A 20,669-nucleotide genomic window follows, 5' to 3' on the forward strand; every position below is an offset into this window, starting at 1 on the left:
GCCATCCAGAAGCCTTTTTCCCGACACCAATTCTGATGTCGGAGAGGAAGTTCAAGGCCAGCCAATCGCTGCCTGGCTGGCCCAGAACTTCCTCTTCGATGTCACCTTATGCAGAAAAATGCAAAAATATGATAGTAAAAACCATACAGCCCCAGTCTGTCTGTCCATATGGTGTACTATTCCTTCTCTCTTAGCATAGACAAGGATGTGGGAACTTTTTCTCAAATTCATATAGAGTCTCAATCTCCATTGCCACTAGATATTTTCACACATCCACAACCCTTTCAGCAAAGAAGTGTTTCCATTGATGACTCCTAAGTTTGTCCCCTTTCACCTTCATTCTGTGCCCTGACTCCCCTCATTTCAGATTTCCCTTCATTTGAAAGACTTTCCTCCTGTATTTTTATGAAACACATCTCCTATCTCCTGCAATCTTCCAAACTATTGAGATCTTTAAGTCCTAGCTCCATATGCTCCATTACAGCTTCTTCTTCTATTGACTCGATTTTTTAAATTTCATCTTCAGGCTCTCGTTGAAGTTAGATACTTTTGCTCACTGGTTTACAGATAATATGTTGAAGCTTAGTCTGTCATAAACCAATGCTATATTTTTTTGGATGGAGTAAATCCCCATTGACTTCCTGTCACCACTATTTTGGGTTCCCCCAGCGCCGATTCAACCCTCCTCCCCCCCTTCCGCTCGGTCCGCTGCCGCTGCTGCTTCTTGCTACCCAGAAGCTTTCTTCCTGATGTCAATTCTGATGTCGGAGAGGAAGTTCCAGGCCAGCCAATCGCTGCCTGGCTGGCCCGGAACTTCCTCTCCGATATCAGAATTGACGTCGGGAAGAAGGCTTCTGGTCGTCAAGAAGCAGCGATGGTGGACCGGGGGGTTTGAATCGACGCTGGAGGGAGGGAAGGAGAGAGGCTGGCTTTGGCGTGGCAGGGAGGGAGAGGAAGCGATTGTCTGTCCCGTTGTCCCCGCACACAGCTTCGGGAGGTTGCCCCTGAAAACGGGACATTTCAGCATCCCGAAGATGTGTGTGGGAACAACGGGACAGGGGATCTCAAAACAGGACATATGGTCACCTTAATTATACACAAACAAAACCCTAATATGCCAGACTACACACAGTACATCACAAGAGAACAGGACAAAATTTAAAAACAGCAGATTTCAAAAGTTAGATACCCATGATTAGAGCACCTAGCAGCACCTAACATAGGCATCATTTATAGAAACTGACTCTACTGCCTACAAAATAGGTGGCAGGAAGTGCTCATGTGGTAATTTAAAAAAATGGCTGTGTACTAATGGCAAATTTCTGGGATACAATCGTAATAGTCAATAAATGTATATTCGGTACGTATTGTTAAATATAGTTATTAGCAGGGACTCATTCAGGCTGCATACAACAGAAGCATTGACGTCACATAGAATATATAGAAAATCAAAACAATAATAATAACACGGAGAAAAATAAACCTCAATTGTGAGAGGTTGGGACTACACAAGTGCCCAGCCCTCAACACATCATCACGGGTTTATAAAAAAACTCCGTATACAAATATATAAATAGGATTTTCATTCATTCATAGTCACATTTTTTCAAAAACTTTTTTATATGTAATAGCAACTATGAGTATGTCAGAAATTCGTGACCAGAACCCCAAGCTTAACTAAATTAGTAATGAAGGCTACAGCTCAGTTTCATTTGTGTAAGTATTTTAGGAGGCACGGAATGCAAAAAATCGCAATTAAGGAAGAAATACACTCATCTGAAAAGATGAAATTTCAAGAGAGGCTTTCAGCTCCTAATCCCGACAGAAAAGACTTTCTGTTTCGCCTAAACCGGCTACTTCAGGGGATACATGCCATCTTCAGGTGTCTCCTTATTTCTTACAATCCATTGGAAATAAAGCTGGCTCCTCTCAAAATGGAGTTAGGACTGTGAGACGCGCCCGGTTCGAATAAAAAACGAACCGGGCGTCATGACGTCATCACAAAACGTGATGCGTGATAGGCCAAACAACGGCAAATATACAAACAACCCAGTAGCTGTCACCTGTCACTAATATTTAGATGAAAATCTGCTGGTTCAAAGAAACGGTTGCCACTCATAAGTTGTATTCAAACCCAATGGTTCCACAGTCTGTAACCTGTTGATCCATCGTTGTTCCTTCTGCCACAATATTCTTCTATCTCCTCTTCTTTGAGTCAGGGGCAATTTTTCAATCACCCAACATTTCAAGTTTTCAAATCTATGATTACACTGAATGCAATGAGCTACTATAGGCGCTGTTAATTTTCGAGTATTAAGACAACTTTTATGTTCAGTTATTCTGACGGTTAAAGTCCGTGATGTCTGACCTATATACAATAGGTCACATGGACATTGAATTGCATAAACAATATTTGTAGATTGACATGAAGATGTATGATGTAAAATGTAATTCTTCCCTTCAGAAGGATTAACGAAATCAGAGACAACAGCCATTATGTTACAATTTGAACAGTGGCCATATGGTCTATGTCCAAGTATGGTGCTTAAGTCTTCATCTATAAATTTTTCTTTAGCAGTATGACAAAGCAGGTCACTCAAATTTTTATTTCTTGATTGAGAAAAAATAAATCGTTTATTCTCAAAACAAGGCAAGGTTTTAAGTAGAGGGAGATGTCTCTTATATCTCCTAATAATTTGTGGTGACATACGAGTTTGTTTAATCACACAAGGAATAATTGTTTCTTCCACTTGAGATTTCTTATAATCCAACAATGTTTCTCTAGGGTTATGTAAAGCTCATTTTTTAGCTTTCTTAACTATAATGGCTGGATAATTTCTTGATAGCAATCTTTGTTCCAATATTTTTGCTTCTTGTATAAATCTTTCTTTAGTATTGCAAATCCGTCTGTATCTAAGAAATTGAGCAAAAGGAATGCTAGTTTTTAAATGAGCCAGGTGCATACTGTCAAATTTTAATAACGTGTTTCTATCAGTTTTTTTATGATGAATAGAAGTCTCAAAACCATTATTTTTCTTCTGAATAAGAACATCTAAAAAACTAATGCTTTCGTTACTATGTGACATAGTGAATTTGATAGATTGATGACATTGATTTATTATTTCAGCAAATTCAAAAAGTTGTTGTAAAGTACCCGACCAGATGACAAAAATATCGTCTATAAAGCGCCACCATTTGGAAACATGTTGGAACTCAGGCAATGTATAGATAAAAGATTCTTCAAACCAGGACATATAAAGATTGGCTATTGTGGGTGCGAACGACGCACCCATCGCTATCCCTGAAAGTTGTTTAAAAAACTCACCATTAAAAATAAAATAATTATTTTTCAACGCTATTGCACATAAGTCTCTCAAAAAATTGGTATGAATATTATTATGAAGAGATTGGGAATTCCATAGAGCTACAAGTACTGATAGAGCTTCTTCTTGCGGAATACTTGTATATAATGAACATTGGCCAGTATATAATTCGTAGGTATTTCAGATTCCAGCTCATTCAGCTTATTCAAAAACTGGGTGGTGTCCTGTAAATATGATTTGATGGTTTTAAGGAAACATTGAAGTTGTTTATCAATATATTTACTTGTTCTTTCTAATAAGGAATCCCGGGCCGAAACAATCGGCCTACCCGGAGGGCATTGAGTATTTTTATGAATCTTTGGTAGCAAATAAAATATGGGTACTTTAAAACATTGGGGAGTGAGAAATGTATATTCTTTTTTCGTGAGAAAACCACGTTTCATTGCATCCATACAGATGTCAGCAATCATTTCAAAAATTTCCATGGAGGGATCTTGATCTAATTTAAGATACGTATCCTGATTCAATAGTTGAATGTTAGCTTCTGCAATATAAAGATCCCGACCCCAGACAACTACAGCGCCCCCTTTATCTGCCCTTCTAATCACAATGGTAGAATCTTTACTTAATTTCTGGAGGGCGCTATGTTCTGAGGGGGATAAATTATGGAAACCTCTTTGAATATTGGCTATCTCATTTATATTTTGAAGTTCTTGAGTCATAAGATTTTTGAAAGCTTGTATAATGGGGTTCAGAGGACCTGGGGGATTCCAATTTGATTTAGGTTGCACACAAGACGTATCTGGTGTAGAACTAGGATGTTCAAAAAAGAACGAACATAAATTTAATCTACGTAAAAATTTTTCCAGATCGATTTGAGCTTGAAATGCATTATGGGCAGCTGTCGAGACGAAAGTAAGCCATTTCGATAATAAGTTTATTTCATCTGGAGTTAAGATCTTATTAGAAATGTTAATCACTATTGATTCCGTTTTTTCTGGGTTCGAGCACGTGATCGACCTCGGTGAATCCCTCTGCCTCGAACATTTCTGCCTCCGCGTGTGTGTCCTATGGTTTGTCTGTTTTGACCTTGATCCCCATTCGAATCTTCCGATGTGGAAGTATTTTCACTATTCATGTTATCTGACGATTCACCTGAAGTTGTGAATCTAACTGTCTTTGGTTTATAATTAACACTCATCCATCTATAAACATATCCAGTTTGATAATCTTTCTGGTCTCTCTGAAACTTTTTCCATTTGTTAGTTCTCACTTCCCTACGTAATTTATCCATTCTAGAATTGGAGTCTGCTAATTTATTTTCAAAGTCATTATTTTTATGTGCTTCCGTTATAAGTTCATCATGTTTAAGTTTAGTCTCTTGGATTTTCATTTGTAAAGTTTTAATTAGCAAAAGCATTAGATCCAACGAACAACGATTTAGAATCTGGTTCCAAGTTGTAATAAAATCATTGTTATCAGTAAACATCTGTGGGGCTGTCCTCATTCTTAAGCCTCTTGGAATTATTTCATTTTTGCAATATTCCACTAAACTAGCACTTTGCAACTCCATCTGTATTATTTGTTTCATAATTTTTTCAATGTCCAACCAAGCCAAATCAGTATCATGTGTTTCCTCATTAATGGATAAAGCCGGTGCTTGCAATATCTCAGTCCTTTGACCATCTGAGAAGCCGAAGCCACTATCCCACAGCTGTGCCATCTTGATATTCCTAAATTGAAGTTATACAACTAGCAAATTTCTGGGATACAATCGTAATAGTCAATAAATGTATATTCGGTACGTATTGTTAAATATAGTTATTAGCAGGGACTCATTCAGGCTGCATACAACAGAAGCATTGACGTCACATAGAATATATAGAAAATCAAAACAATAATAATAACACGGAGAAAAATAAACCTCAATTGTGAGAGGTTGGGACTATCAAATTCACTATGTCACATAGTAACGAAAGCATTAATTTTTTAGATGTTCTTATTCAGAAGAAAAATAATGGTTTTGAGACTTCTATTCATCATAAAAAAACTGATAGAAACACGTTATTAAAATTTGACAGTATGCACCCGGCTCATTTAAAAACTAGCATTCCTTTTGCTCAATTTCTTAGATACAGACGGATTTGCAATACTAAAGAAAGATTTATACAAGAAGCAAAAATATTGGAACAAAGATTGCTATCAAGAGATTATCCAGCCATTATAGTTAAGAAAGCTAAAAAATGAGCTTTACATAATCCTAGAGAAACATTGTTGGATTATAAGAAATCTCAAGTGGAAGAAACAATTATTCCTTGTGTGATTAAACAAACTCGTATGTCACCACAAATTATTAGGAGATATAAGAGACATCTCCCTCTACTTAAAACCTTGCCTTGTTTTGAGAATAAACGATTTATTTTTTCTCAATCAAGAAATAAAAATTTGAGTGACCTGCTTTGTCATACTGCTAAAGAAAAATTTATAGATGAAGACTTAAGCACCATACTGGGACATAGACCATGTGGCCACTGTTCAAATTGTAACATAATGGCTGTTGTCTCTGATTTCGTTAATCCTTCTGACGGGAAGAATTACATTTTACATCATACATCTTCATGTCAATCTACAAATATTGTTTATGCAATTCAATGTCCATGTGACCTATTGTATATAGGTCAGACATCACGGACTTTAACCGTCAGAATAACTGAACATAAAAGTTGTCTTAATACTCGAAAATTAACAGCGCCTATAGTAGCTCATTGCATTCAGTGTAATCATAGATTTGAAAACTTGAAATGTTGGGTGATTGAAAAATTGCCCCTGACTCAAAGAAGAGGAGATATTAGAAGAATATTGTGGCAGAAGGAACAACGATGGATCAACAGGTTACAGACTGTGGAACCATTGGGTTTGAATACAACTTATGAGTGGCAACCGTTTCTTTGAACCAGCAGATTTTCATCTAAATATTAGTGACAGCTACTGGGTTGTTTGTATATTTGCCGTTGTTTGGCCTATCACACATCACGTTTTGTGATGACGTCATGACGCCCGGTTCGTTTTTTATTCGAACCGGGCGCGTCTCACAGTCCTAACTCCATTTTGAGAGGAGCCAGCTTTATTTCCAATGGATTGTAAGAAATAAGGAGACACCTGAAGATGGCATGTATCCCCTGAAGTAGCCGGTTTAGGCGAAATAGAAAGTCTTTTCTGTCGGGATTAGGAGCTGAAAGCCTCTCTTGAAATTTCATCTTTTCAGATGAGTGTATTTCTTCCTTAATTGCGATTTTTTGCATTCCGTGCCTCCTAAAATACTTACACAAATGAAACTGAGCTGTAGCCTTCATTACTAATTTAGTTAAGCTTGGGGTTCTGGTCACGAATTTCTGACATACTCATAGTTGCTATTACATATAAAAAAGTTTTTGAAAAAATGTGACTATGAATGAATGAAAATCCTATTTATATATTTGTATACGGAGTTTTTTTATAAACCCGTGATGATGTGTTGAGGGCTGGGCACTTGTATAGTCCCAACCTCTCACAATTGAGGTTTATTTTTCTCCGTGTTATTATTATTGTTTTGATTTTCTATATATTCTATGTGACGTCAATGCTTCTGTTGTATGCAGCCTGAATGAGTCCCTGCTAATAACTATATTTAACAATACGTACCGAATATACATTTATTGTGTACTAATGGCAACATTAGCACATGGCGACAACTTGGGGGAAAAAAAATGAAAAAAGAATATCAAGGATTTTATGGCCATTGTAAAAATAGTACCTGGGAAAGGTCCATGTAAGGGTATGATTATGACTATTTTTTTGTACCTCAGCTTAGCAAAAGACTCCCAAATGACTTTTTTGAATTTAGTGACAAAAAATGAATTTAAAGAAACAGAATCCATTCAATACTGTTATTATTCTCAGAAGACAAATAAAGAATGCATTGCCATGATGATGGAAGTCTTAGTTGAGTATTATAGATTTGAGAATTATTAAAGTGCACTGCACATCCTTTTAAAAATAATCTAATATAAAGACAATTCTTTAACTATAATAAATGTAGAACCCATCAAGGAATGAGAGGGAATAACAAGCATATTAGCTGGTTTGGGTAGACTAAATTCAATACAAAGATTTTGCAAGATAGGAAGATAGCAGACATAAATTTCAAAAGCTGACATATTCCAATCACCAGGGCCGCCATCAGGGCAGTACCACCAGTCCTGCATTCAGGGGCCCGGAGCTGACAGGAGGCCCGGGCTCCCCCAGGGTCCTAGGCCACAGTCTAGGGGGAGGGGCGGTCCGCCCCAAGTGGACAGGAGAGAGCTGGACGGGGGACCCGCGGAGTTCAATACATCTCGAGCCGCAAGGCTCGTCTTCTGTTCCTGCCTGCCCTGCCGCTCACATATAGCCGATCGCAAGTGTTCCCCGATGTCAGCGCTGACGTCGGAGGGAGGGCTTAAGCAAAGCCTGCCCTCCGACTTTAGCGCTGACGTCAGAGAATACTTCCGGTCGGCTATTTGTGTGCGGCAGGGCAGGCAGGAACAGAAGACGAGCCTCGCGGCTCGAGATGTATTGAACTCTGCGGGTCCCCCGTCCAGCTCTCTCCTGTCCACGTGGGGCGGACCTCCCCTCCCCCTTGACTGTGGCCTAGGACCCTGGGGGAGCCCGGGCCCCCTGTCAGCTCCGGGTAGGAAACAGAAGACAAGTCTCGCGGCTTGAGCTTCGTTTTGCTGAGAAAGTTGCAAAGATGGGCTGGGAGGCAAACGCGGAACACAAAAGGGGGGAGGGAGTGCGTTTTGGACACAAGGCATGAACTTGGGAGGGAGGAAGGGAGGGAAAGAGATGCTGAGGTGGGGGAGAGAATGGGTTTTTGGACACAGAAGGCATGGACTTGGGAGAGAGAAAGGGAGGGAAAGAGATGGTTGTGTACACGGGAAATAGAAGAAAGGAGAATTTTTGGTCATAGGGAGGGAGTGAGGTACAGAAAGTGGCATACCAGGGTGGGGGGGGCGGTCCGCCCCGCCCCGGGTTTATGTCCCAAGGGGGTGCACAGCTGGCCACCCTCCAGTGTTCTCCCTAGGCCAGCAAACTGCGGCTCTTTAGTCACTTGAGTGCCACTGCCGCCATCGGGAACAGGCCGGCGCCAAGTTCTCCCTGCTTTTTCCTGTGGGGCCGGCCAACTCTCGCCACTCGCGTCAATTCTGACGTCGGAGAGGACGTTCTGGGCCAGTCAATCGCTGCCTGGCTGGCCTAGAACGTCCTCTCCGACGTTAGACGTCGGGTGGCGAGAGTTGGTCGGCTCCGCGGGGAAGAGAAGCAGGGCGAACTCGGCGCTGGCCTATTCCCGAAGGCGGCAGTGGCAGCCTATTCCCCAGTGGCGGTGGCAGCATTTTCCCAATGGTGGTGGCATAGGGGAGGGCAGGGAGAAAGAAAGAAAGGGGGGGACAGGAAGCCAGAAAGAAAGAAAGGGGGCAGGGTGAAACAAAGAAAAATGGAGCACGGAAAGAGAGAGAGAGAAAGACAGACATACAGAACGAAAGAGGGTGTGGAGAGAGAAAGAAGGGGGCAGGGTGAGAGAGAGAAAAACAGACATACAGAAAGAAAGGGGGTATGGAGAGAGAGAAAAAGAAAGAAGGGGCAGGGTGAAACAAAGAAAAAGTTTGGGGAGGGAATGAGGTCTGGAGGAGAGGAAGCATACAGAAGGCTGAAAGAAGGGAAGAAATATTGGATGCACAGTCAGAAGAATAAAGTGCAACCAGAGACTGATGAAATTACCAAAGGTAGGAAAAATGGTTTTATTTTCAATTTAGTGATCAAAATGTGTCTGCTTTGAGAATTTATATATGCTGTCTATATTTTGCACTATGGCCCCCTTTACTAAACCGCAATAGCGTTTTTTAGCGCAGGGAGCCTATGAGCGTTGAGAGCAGCGTGGGGCATTCAACGCAGCTCCCTGTGCTATCGCGTTTTAGTAAAAAGGGAGGGGGAATATTTGTCTATTTTTGTATAGTTGTTACTGAGGTGACATTGCATAAAGTCATCTGCCTTGACCTCTTTGAAAACCCGCGGAATATAAATGATAATTAACATTTTCTCTGCGTACAGCGTGCTTTGTGTTTTTAAAATTTTATTGTTGGTAGATCATTTTGACTTGGCCAGAAAGGTAAGGGGGAGGGAGGGAGGGGAACTGCTGAAAGACATCTAGTAATCCTTGAAGGCTTGACTGTGCAGGGAATTTAATCATGTTTTGTTATGTGACAGGCATTATTTAGACTTTAATTTCTATGAATGAATAGAATGAAAATGATATAAATTACTTGCTTGTTTTTATGTGCGTGTGCTGAAGGAAAGTGGAGAGAGAGTGGGCTGAGGACGCTGAAGGGAAATGGGGAAGAGAGAATGGGGAGAAGACGCTGATTTATAAATTGACAATTGTACAGAATATTGTTTCTTTTTTATATTCATCCATAGCTGCATGTTAATGATGTGCTCATATGCACTTATTTATCATCATAACATATACATCATCATTAACATGCAGCTGTGGATGTGTAAGGACAGGCTGAGGAGGATGGATGGGAAGGAAGGAAGGTGCACATATCAATATATCGTAAATTTTTAACATGCATGATGCAGCTCTAGGCAAGCAGAGGAGGATGGGATCATACAGATGTGTATGTTCAGATATGCGCTCAGATGTGTAGTTTTTTCTGATATATTTATTAAGCTTACAGTATTTATAAAAACACATTTAATACTTGTTACAAAAAATATTGTGCAATTGTGATCTACTTCTGGCCTACAAAGGTCAAAAGAAATCCTTAACTGAGATTTTACATTCAAAAGTGAATTATAGCTACTAGCACTATTATTTATTAGTTATTTATTATGCAGATGTTTGTTAGTTTGTTATTAGTTCAGTATTAGACATATGTTAGTTTAGAATAGATAGGTATAGTTTAGTTTAGGTTAGGTTAGGGCCCTGCTGAAAGAGTCTACCTTGACGTAGTTGCAGGCTTACAAATCTTTTGGTCAAAGAGTGCGGCGACAGAGAAAAGTATGTGTGTATTCGACCCATGGAAGAAGGGGGGGTCGGCGGGGAAAGGGGTGCGTGGGGGGCCCAATAGGATTGCTCAGTAAGGGGCCCAGAAATTTCTGATGGCGGCCCTGCCAATCACTACAAGTTAACAAAAACAAACAAAAAGAAATACCATTTTATTGGTCTAAGGGGGAATTCATCAAGCAGCGTTAGGACTTTAAGTCATGGTAATTGGCCCTTACTATGACTTAAACAGTCCTAATGCTTCTTTTCTCTAGTGCAGCAATAGTTAAGTTACCAAGCATTATTAAGTTATGAGAAGCAAAATATACAATTATATGTTTGTATCTCATTACTATGCAAATCTTCTAACACAACTTGCGGCAATACACCACAAGTCGTGTTAGGGCCTAAAATCTATGATAAAATAATCCTAGCTTTTTGCTGGAGTTATTTTTACCATCCAGGAACATTGGGCTGAAGCTTTTGATACTCTTCTTAATAAAGTATCTCTTTAGCTGGGTTAGTAGGTTTCAGGTTTATTAATAATTTGATATGCTTCCTTATCAAATATCAAAGCACTTTTACATAGAATAATAAAGAAACTATATAAAAAATACATTAAAAACAGACTTCAATACAACAACAGTAATACACACAGACAAACAATGACTTACTGGTATGAAAGCCTGATTGAGGTGGGTAAAGAATATTATGAGAAGAAAGGAAGTCCAGGTAACGACGGTGAATAAAGGTGAATAACATATTTGAGTAGTTTGGATAGGAAGGGGAGGAGTTTAGATTGGGTGGTAGTTGGAGGGGGATGTGGGGGTCTAGTGAGGGTTTTTTGAGGAGGGGTGTAACTACAACATGTTTGAAGACATCAGGAACTGTAGCAGTGGAGAGTGAAAGGTTGAGGATGTGACAGATGGGAGCGATTACATTAGGAGTGATGGTTCCGAGTAGGTGGGTAGGAATCAGATCAGAGGAACAGGTGGTACATAAGAACATAAGAATTGCCGCTGCTGGGTCAGACCAGTGGTCCATCCTGCCCAGCAGTCCGCTCATTCGGTGGCCCTCAGGTCAAAGACCAGTGCTCTAAATGAGTCCAGCCTCACCTATGTACATTCCAGTTTAGCAGGAGCTTGTCCAACTTTGTCTTGAAATCCTGAAGTGTGTTTTCCCCTATAACAGATTCTGGAAGAGTGTTCCAGTTTTCCACCACTCTCTGGGTGAAGAAGAATTTCCTTATGTTTGTATGGAATCTATCTCCTTTCAACTTTAGAGAGTGCCCTCTCATTCTCCCTACCTTGGAAAGGGTGAACAGTCTGTCTCTATCTACTAAGTCTATTCCCTTCAGTATTTTGAACATTTCGATCAGGTCCCTTCTCAGTTTTCTCTTTTCAAGGGATAAGAGGCCCAGTTTCTCCAATCTCTCATTGTACGGCAACTCCTCCAGCCCCTTAACCATTTTAGTCGCTCTTCTCTGGAGTCTCTTTCAAGTAGTACCGTGTTCTTCTTCATGTACGGTGACAGTGCTGGATGTAGTATTCCAGGTGAGTGCGCACCATGGCCTGGTACATCGGCATGATAACCCTCTCCGATCTCTCGTGATCCCCTTTTTAATCATTCCTAGCATTTTGTTCACCCTTTTCGCCGCCGCCGCACATTGCACAGACAGCTTCGTCAACTTGTCGATCAGAACTCCCGTCTCTTTCCTGGTGTCTCCAAGTATCGCCTCAGACATCCTATATTCATGCATGAGATTTTTGTTAATGACATGCATCATCTTACACTTATCCACGTTGAACCTCTTTTGTCATGTCGCAACCCATTTCTCAAGCATGTTTATGTCACGTTGCAGATCTTCACAATCTTCCTGCATCTTCACTACTCTGAATAGCTTAGTATCGTCCTCAAATTTAATCACCTCGCTCGTCATACCAATTTCCAGATCGTTTATAAAGATGTTGAAGAGTACGGGTCCAAGCACCAAGCCCTGCGGCACCCCACTGGTGACGCTCTTCCAGTCCGAGTATTGTCCATTTATTCCCCACTCTCTGTTTCCTATGCTCCAGCCAGTTTTTAATCCACGTGAGTGTTTCACCCTCGATTCCATGACTCACAATCTTCCGAAGTAGTCGTTCATGTGGAACGCCGTCAAACGCCTTCTGAAAATCCAGATAAACAACGTCGACTGGGTCGCCCTTGTCTTTCTACCTGTTTACCCCCTCGAAGAAGTGCAGTATGTTCGTCAAACAAGATCTGCCTTTCCTGAAACCATGCTGGCGGGTCCTAATCAGACCTTGTCCGTCAAGGTGATCAATGATGCAGTCCTTTATCAGCGCCTCTACCATCTTTCCCAGTACCGAGGTCAGACTCACTAGTTTGTAGTTTCCCGGATCTCCCCTTGAACCCTTTTTGAAGATCGGCGTAACATTTGCCGCCTTCCAGTCTTCCGGAATCTTTCCCGATTTGATCGACAGATTGGCTATTAGCTGAAGCAGTTCAGCTAAAGTTCCTTTCAGTTCCTTGATGACCCTCGGATGGATGCCATCCAGTCCTGGGGATTTATCACTCTTAAGCCTTTCAATCTGCCTGCATACTTCTTCTAGACTGACTGTCAGCCCTGTCAGTTTCCTGTCTTCATTTTCAGCATAAAGCCTGATGGGTTCCGGTATGTTGCATATATCTCTTCGGTAAATACAGACGCAAAAACTGTGTTCAGTTTTTCAGCGATTTCTTTATCTTCCTTTAGCACTCCCTGTATTCCATGGTCATCCAATGGCCCCACTGCTTCCTTCGCGGGTCGTTTCCCCTTAATGTTCGAAAGAATGGCTTGAAGTTTTTTGCCTCCTTGGCTATTTTTTCCTCGTAGTCTCTTTTGGCCCCTTTTACCGCTTTAGGGCACCTGCGTTGATGTTGTTTGTGCTTATTCCAGTTTTCATCCGTTTTTGACCTTTTTCATTCCTTAAACGAAGTTTTCTTGTCTCTGATCGCTTCCTTCACCTCTACAGTGAGCCACGCCGGTTCTTTGTTCTTTTTCCTCTTGGATCCTTTGTTGATACGCGGTATATGAAGATTTTGCGCCTCGGTGACTGTGTCCTTAAAAAGGGATCAAGCTTGCTCTAGCGTTTTTACAATGCTTATCCTCTTCTTCCCACCATGAATCTCATCCCTTCGTAATTCCCTTTTCGGAAGTTCAATGCTGTGGTCGTTGTTCTGGTCTGATATTTCGCACCTGTATCACCTGTATCCAGGCTGAACTGGATCATGTTGTGATCGCTGTTCCCAGCGTTCCTTCTACTTCTACACCTTGTGCCAGTCCTCGTAGTCCATTTAGAATTCAGTCCAGTATTGCTAGGTTTGGAGGAGCAGAGAAGGTGATGAGTTTCCTCTTCCGTGACTTCAGAAAAGGAAGAAAGGATTGTAGGGGTTGTTGAAGGGAGGTTGACAGAGTGGACAGTTGGAAGGGTTGATGGGGGAGGTGACATGGTTTAGAATTCAAGGTAGAGCTTGTGAATCTTGTTGTGGAAGAACTCTGCCATCATCTGGGGGGGAAGTTAAGAGGGGATAGGAGGTAGAGGCACTTTGAGTAGAGAGTTGATTATGGCAAAGAGATGGCGAGGGTTGGCACTAAGAGAATTAGTTAAATGGTTGTAGTATTAGGCAAGTGGTGTAGTCCTTCAGAAAGTCTGAAAGTTTTAAAATTAAAATTTTTGTTTCTCAGAAGATATTCTGGAGTCGCAGAAGTATGATTTTGATTTTTCAATTTTTTTATATCTTTTACATTTCAGCAAAGCTCTTTTTTTCTCAAATAGCAATGAATCATTTTCCTTCTTTAATGGCTGAGAAAATAATGTGCTAGATTGCTTTTGCTGCTGACATTGCCATTGAGATTTAAAATGAGGCAAGCAGGGATAGAGTTTGGCTGTTTTTCAAAAAGTTTCAACATCATTGGTAAAATGCTTTGTGCTTCTGCTCTCTCCTGCTTCCAACATGGTCCTGCTGTGTCTGGTGAAGAAAAGTAGGGTTGTTGGAGGTCAGTTGTTCAACCCTACTTGTCTTCATTGGATGCTTTTTTTTCTTGGGGTTTTCTATTTGCAATTTGAATGTGGTTGTTCTACTGTGTATGCCTCACTGCCAAACATCATGAATGAGGATTTAGCAAACTCTACCCTTCCATTCACTTGGTTGGTCAAAGATATAGAACAGGGAAGGTCCTCATTTGTATAAAAATTATTATTGTAAATGATGTTCCATATCTGAGCACCCATTATGCTTCAAGAGTATCTTCATTGGTTTGCCTGAAACAAAGTGACTGCAATTAAAAGTTAATGATTTACTCTTCATGTACAAATATATTTATTTAACCAAAAGATATCCTTCAATCAATACTTAGTCATAAGATAGAGTTAGAAGCATTTTATCATGGAAGCACGTCTGCAGCTACACATACAAAGTCTATATTAAAAAAAAGTTAGACAATATGGGAATGTTTATATACCTAACAAATTTGACAGAATCAAGTACTGTATAAATTTGTTCAAACCATATTCCACAAAAAAAGGAAAAAAAAAACAAAACCCTATAAACTTTAACTGAAAGAAAAGCTGTGGAAGAAAGCCAAAACCTAGAGTGATGATCTGTATTTTTATCTTCAGAGACAAATATTTGATGTAGGCCTAATGATTTCTCAACACTATAACCATGAATTGACAAACTTGTTTAAACTGATGCAAGAATTACTGAAACTAACTGTAAGATCAAGATACGAACAAACTCTTTGAGACAAATATTCTCAATTTCTGTACAGGAAAATATCCTATTTTGCATTCAAAGGAAAAGAATATACAGAAAAAAGTAAAATATATTGGAGAAGCTGTGCTGTGATACAGTATTTCATTTAAAACGTCCAACTGTCTGCAGCATTGCAATAGATATTCCACCATATATATAGAAAAAACAGTCATTAAAATTTCTTCAGATTACTGTAACATCTCTCAATCTAGAACGTTTTAAAGAGTAGAGGCCAAGGAGCATCGTAAGGAAACTTTCTTCCGCAGGATCATCTTAAAACTTTGTCTAAATTCCAACATAAGAAAATTGGGGTGGGGGTGGGGGGCGGGAGGACCTATTGTGGAAAGTATTAGTCCTAGGCTAAAAGGCTTTTAAAAAAATCTTTTAACAAAAATTTGTTTTGTGGACTATTCTGGAACACTAATGCTTGCTAATATGTTTAGAAATTCATGCATTTACAATAGCATTCCTTTTAAGTTTTAGAACCAAATTTCAGATGTTCTGACTCTTGTGCTGTTGTCAGGAAATGAGCTAAAATCAGAGTTAGAACATTTTGGATCAATATTCAGCTGCCACCATCAACTTTTTTTTTATTTTTTTTTTTTAACACTGGGTACAGAGGTAAACATTATCTGGATAGTAACCAGAGCTGAATATCTGGATAGTGCAGTCAACACCAGAACCTAACATACAGCTGGAATATTCAATCCGCAATGCGGATAACATTGAGTAACTTTGGACAGTCTTTTTTCTGATAAGTTATGAGACTGTCTTAGTGCTGCAGATTCCTCCTCAGCCCTCAATGGATAGTGTCAAAGTGGTCAGTAAGGATATTCAAAGACACTGAATGGTGCCACTGAAAATGTTTTTTATTTATAAAAATTTCCTTGGAAATGCCATTAGAGATGGTTTACACCCACATAAAATATATAGAACACAATACTTATACAAGTTACAAATATTTGTGATAATGCAAGCAAGAGTTGGGGGTGGACCTATGGACAGAGCCTGACACAGTCATAAAAGTAAAACAAAACTTTTTATTAACTAAGACCTGTTACTTCAGAATCAGAAGCAAAAGAAAACAGTCTCTTAATTCAGAGTGAAAAGTATGAAACTGGAGTTGTGGTTGACAGGGCATGTGACTGCCATGCCCCAAATATAGGGGGGGTCTTTTACTAAGGCGCTAGCCAATTTAGCACACGCTAAATGCTAACATGCCCATTATATTCTATGAGTCTGCCTAACTCCATTTTAAGATCCTTTATTCAAAGTTTTATAATTTTCATAGATCCTCAGAGGGCCACCAGAGGGCTTGATAAGGGCCATGAGATTAAACAGCTGCAATGGAGAGTGATTGAGTCTATGAATGAAGAAGAACTGGAGGGGGATTGGGAGGGTAGGTTAAATTTTTCCGAGCAGAGGTGGATCTACCGCTTGAACATGGTGGCTCCTAAGGGATTAAACAATGAATTAGAATGGGCTTCATTAATATGAGTTAAATCCCGGGGTTCATTATTGTTCATTTTCTAGTATAATAAATTAGTAAAAATTACTAAAGAGAAGCCAGAAGGTAAAATTACGTCACACAATGACGTCCCTTAGATTATGGGACGTTGTCGTCGTGTTAGCGTATATAACAGCTGACCAAGTACGTGACCGCCATTTCGTCGGTGACGCAGTGGTTGGTGAATGTGGTTACTGAACGGTAAGGAACTATTAGTTTTAAATATACACAGAAATAATAAATATAGGTTATACGGTTAAGGTATAGATACTTAGGAAACCTGTATATGACTTTATTTATTTATAAACTTTTTTAGGGAGAGGGAGCCTTGATAAAGCCCTGTGAGACAGACGGGCGAAACATGTTGGATACTTATGTTTCTACCCTCCCGACTAGCGTCAACCAAAAAGCTAAGTACTTTTAGTATACCTATACTTTAGTCACAATAATAAAACATATGTTACACCCAATTTAAAATACAGGTCCAGTGACGAAAGGGTGCATAAAGCCCTGCACTATGAAACATATTTGAGTGCGTGGTGGCCCTCTGAGGATCTATGAAAATTATAAAACTTTGAATAAAGGATCTTAAAATGGAGTTAGGCAGACTTGTAAGATAATTTCTTGCACGGACGGACTGAATTATGCAATAGTCTCCATTCAGGATAACTAAGTGCTGAGATTTTCATTATATTCTATGGACACGTTAGCATTTAGCGCACGCTAAATCGGCTAGACCCGCCTTAGTAAAAGACCCCCATAATCTGCAAAATCTCTCTCTAGGCTGCAAGGCCTGGCCCCAGCCAGACCTCAGAACAAGGATCACACACATTCAATAGAAAGTCTGGCTTACCTCAGAGTATCTCTATGCACATCAAGGCATATGCTGGGGATCCTTCCCTGGGCCTCCTTTAACCCAACTCTGGCCCTACCTTTTATATATCCTGGCATCTGCTTTTCTGATTCTGCCTCTCCCATCTCATCTTTCCCTTGGGAGGAGGCTATTGAAATTAACGTGGCTCTGATACTGTGATGGAGTATCCAGCAGGGGGGAATGATAACATTCTGTAGACTCCCTCACAATATTAATTCTAAGGTAAAAAATTATCATTTATGTTTTCAATGATTCTTCTGAATATCTTGGCCAGCTTTTAAATATTATCCTGTTTGAATTTATCTCATGCTTTTTTTTCCACTAGTATCTCAAGACAATTTACCCACTGTACTTGTGTTTACCTGTCCCCAGAGGGCTTACAGTTTAAGGCCCCATATAATAAGCTGTGCTATGTTATTTCAGTCACACTGTTAGAAAGAGAGATCACTGGAGAAGGACCTCATGTTTGGGATGATTGAAGAAACTAGGCAAAGAGAGATATCTGCAAATAGGTGGCTGGACACATTGACAACTACTATAGGGATGGCACTGGAGGACCTCGCCAAACTAGCACTTGACCAACTTTTTTTAATTTTTAACTCATCAAGTCACTAGGATTCAAACCCGAGTTAATGGCATCTAACAACAACAACATGACAGTTTATTTTTGATATGTTCACTCTTATCTTACTTTTGATACATGAAGGGTTTTAGTGGAGAAAAATGCATATTTGAACAGTACACTAAAGGGCAGCATGGTTGGCAAGTAAACCTATGAATTTGAAATTATTCCCAGTGTAAAAAAAAAGTGTGCTGAATATGTCATGTTTTTTAGCTAGAGACTGAAAAATGATACATGAAAACCAGCTGCACTTCACCTCAGAAGTCTCATGCCCCAAGTATTTGCTACCGCCACCATGAGGCTATCTGGTAAAGGCAATCTTGATGTAGGTAACACAAGCCAGGGCACCTGACACAGCAAACCATGACCCAGACAGCCTCAAATGCAGATTAACACCACTCCTTGCATCATATTATAAAATGGTAGTGTTTGCCCCCTAGTTGGAATGCCCTTCTAGGCTTGAACATTATCATTTTTCAGGATGAAACCAAAACATGGAAAATGGTGCTGGACATCTCCCTAGACCAAGTAAGTATAATTGCTCCAGGTGAGTCAAGCTGTATCACTGGTACTCTGGATTAGGTAGCACTAGGAAGAGAGCTGTGGGGGCATATCTGGGATGTTTATGGGTGGGGTTATGGAAATTTTGTCAGCTGACTTATTTGTGTGCATTTCCCATCCTTGTCAATCCCCACTGAAGCACTGATAGGAATGGAGATATTTTATATATGATGCATAACGTGAACATTTATTTTTTTTTCATTAAAAAGGGACATCTATTAATTATCAGTCTCGCCCCCAATCCTGCCCTAGCCCTGCCCCCAATCCCACCTCCAATTTCTTCCATTCATTTTTCATGTACACATATCTTATTAATTCATAATGGTAACCATAAAATTATAACAAAACCACAAAGCACACTATACGCAGACAAAATGTTAATTATCATTTATATTTGGGGGTTTTTCAAAGATGTCAAGGCAGATGACTTTAAAATATGCAATGTCACCTCGTTAACTATAGAAAAATAGACAAATATAGTGCAAAATATAGACAGCAGATATAAATTCTCAAAACTGACACATTATGGGGATAGGGATGGGGATGGGGATAGAAAGGGAGTGATTAAGGAAGATAAAGAGGTAGCTGAGAGGTTGAACACGTTCTTCTCGTCGGTTTTCACGAGCGAAGACACATCTAATATACCGGACTCAGAGGAGCTCATGAGTGGGGAACAGGCCGAAAAATTGGAGCACATAGAGGTAAGTAAGGAGGATGTCCTCAAACAGATAGACAGGTTAAAATGCGGTAAATCACCGGGCCCGGACGGGATCCACCCAAGGGTTCTGAAGGAACTAAGACAAGAAATAGCGGGCACAATCCAGCATGTTTGCAACCTATCCTTGAAAACTGGTGAGGTACCAGAGGACTGGAAATTGGCGAATGTCACACCTATCTTCAAGAAGGGATCGAGGGGTGACCCCGGGAACTACAGGCCGGTGAGCCTGACTTCAATTATAGGGAAGATGGTGGAAGCTATGATCAAGGACGGCATTTGCGAGCACATCGAGAGGAATGGCCTACTGAGAACAAGCCAGCACGGATTCTGTAAGGGAAGGTCGTGCCTAACGAACCTTCTGTACTTCTTTGAGGGAATAAGCAGTCGGGTGGACAATGGGGAACCCATAGACATCATTTACCTCGATTTTCAAAAGGCTTTCGACAAGGTGCCACATGAAAGGCTGCTTAGGAAGCTGTGGAACCACGGGGTGGGAGGGGATGTGCACAGATGGATCAAGCACTGGTTGTCAGGTAGACTGCAGAGGGTCGGAGTGAAGGGCCAATATTCTGACTGGCGGGGAGTCACGAGCGGTGTGCCACAGGGATCGGTGCTGGGGCCGTTACTCTTCAACATATTTATCAATGACCTGGAAAAGGAGGCAAAGTGCGAGGTTATAAAATTTGCAGACGATACCAAACTGTGCGGTAGAGTTAGGTCCAGGGAGGAGTGTGAGGACCTTCAAAGGGACCTGGACAAGCTGGAAGACTGGGCAAACAAATGGCAAATGCGCTTTAACATGGAAAAATGCAAGGTCATGCATATAAGGAAAAAGAACCCGTTGTTCAACTACAAATTGGGGGGGGGGGCATTGTTGGGAGACAGCAGACTTGAGAGAGACTTGGGTGTGCTGGTGGATGCATCACTGAAGCCATCTGCACAGTGCGCAGCAGCCTCGAAAAAAGCCAACAGGATGCTGGGCATCATAAAGAGGGGCATAACAACCAGGACGCGGGAAGTCATCATGCCATTGTATCGAGCGATGGTGCGTCCACATCTGGAATACTGCGTTCAGTATTGGTCGCCACACCTCAAGAAGGACATGGCGGTACTTGAGAGAGTCCAAAGGAGAGCAACGAAACTGGTAAAAGGGCTGGAACACTGCCCATATGCCGAGAGGTTGGATAGGCTGGGGCTCTTCTCTCTT

General features: G+C 40.6%; 1 protein-coding gene across 2 annotated transcripts in view; it reads right to left on the minus strand.

Annotated features, from left to right (window-relative positions):
- The window catches only part of CFH (complement factor H), a 587,670-nt gene that overhangs the window by 465,317 nt on the left and 101,684 nt on the right, over positions 1 to 20,669 (minus strand). The window lies entirely within an intron of this gene.

Source organism: Geotrypetes seraphini, chromosome 10 (genome assembly GCF_902459505.1).
Source record: "Geotrypetes seraphini chromosome 10, aGeoSer1.1, whole genome shotgun sequence".
NCBI classification, from domain to species: domain Eukaryota; kingdom Metazoa; phylum Chordata; class Amphibia; order Gymnophiona; family Dermophiidae; genus Geotrypetes; species Geotrypetes seraphini.